Here is a 1806-nt window from a genome sequence, read left to right on the forward strand (position 1 = left end):
TTCATTGAAAGATTTTAGCCTCAATATAAATTTATATAAGAAAAAATAAAACATAAAGGTAATAATCTTAATTCATTTTAGCATTCACTCTATATAAAAACATATACAGAAATAATATTAATTATATAAAATATAATAATTTAACTCTTAGATAGTACTTCTAAAAAGTATAAATATAAATATTATGAAAAGAGAGGATATTGAATACAAATATGGAAAAAATTCTAAACCAAAAATATAATATAATTTTAGAGAATAAGTTTAAATATATTTTAAAAATACTAAATATAATAAAGGAAAAAATAAAATATCTAAATTAGAATATAAATAAAACAGTTTCTATAAAATATGATATTTTATAATTTAAAATAGAGTAGTTAATAGTTCTAAATATTTTTTATGTAAAATATTTTTTTATTAGTAATCTTATGTTATTTATTAGTATAAATATAAATTAAATTAAACTTATTGAGATGTCAATTGGCTAAGACGTAGTCTAAGATTTATAGAATATCATAAATTTTCTACCACTTTATCCTACATGGTATTTATACATGAAAAACATAATAAGGTATAAATATGATTGAGAAAAAATTAGTACATGAACCATATAAAGAAATTTAAATATATTATATTAAACCTTCTATATACCATTCATGAATTTTCTGATATATTATAGTTCTAGCATAACCATTCATTTATCATCATAAAATTTCAGCATTCATAACAGTGCTATAAAGCCTTAATTATAAATATAAATACATGAATATAGGGAGATAATAATCTTATTTCAGATTTATAAAAACAACTACAGAAATAATGTTTATGATATATAATAGAATACTTTCTATTTTAAATATTACTCTCAAAATGCATGAATATAAATATTAGATAAAAAAGGAATATCAATGATAAATATGTAAAATATTATAATTTTATAAAAGAAAATATAACACATAAAGCTAACGTCTTTCACTTATTGTTATGCAATTCCAGAACTTTCAGTCTGAAATGATGAAAAGAGAAACTCCATAACAATGTTTATATTTTTTAAATTTAAAAGATGTATGCACTTTAGATGAGTTTTTAAATATATATTAAATATATTTTTAACATCATTATAATTGAGTGTACCTAAGTAACACATACTTTATTAAGAGGAGAAATTATATAGTTTAATAAATCATGAAATAATAAGATTTTTATCACTTATATAGAGATTTCAAATAAAAGAAAAAATTATTTAATAAAAAATGACTCATCTGAGCATTGGATCCCACAGTGAGAAATTCCATTTATAGAATATCCAAGACTTCAGTCAACAATCAGAATTTTAAATATGATATAATGTACTGAGTTATATTTATTATGTTATGATGTTTGTTGGTAATGGAGTCAATTGTTGAAGATATTTTTAATATAAATATTATGTTATGTTTAACTATATATCTTATAATTATGATTATGTTAAAAATTACACTCTTTGAAATTATTAAAATATCAGAAATAAACACAATGCTCCCAGCGTAGACCAATTCTCCCAGTGTCATATATGGTCCATGTACTAATGTTATCTCAATCATATTTATACCTTATTATGTTTTCATATATAAATGCAATGTAGGATAAAGTGGTAGAAAATTTATGATATTATATAAATCTTAGACTACATCTTAGCCAACCATAAGTTTACTAATGAGAAAATATTTTACACAACAAATATCTAGAACTATTAACTCCTCTATTTTATGTAAGAAAATATCATATTTTTATAGAAATTTCTTTTTTATATTCTAATTTAGATAC

The sequence above is a fragment of the Selaginella moellendorffii genome, unplaced genomic scaffold (genome assembly GCF_000143415.4).
Source record: "Selaginella moellendorffii unplaced genomic scaffold, v1.0 SELMOscaffold_15, whole genome shotgun sequence".
NCBI classification, from domain to species: Eukaryota; Viridiplantae; Streptophyta; class Lycopodiopsida; order Selaginellales; family Selaginellaceae; genus Selaginella; species Selaginella moellendorffii.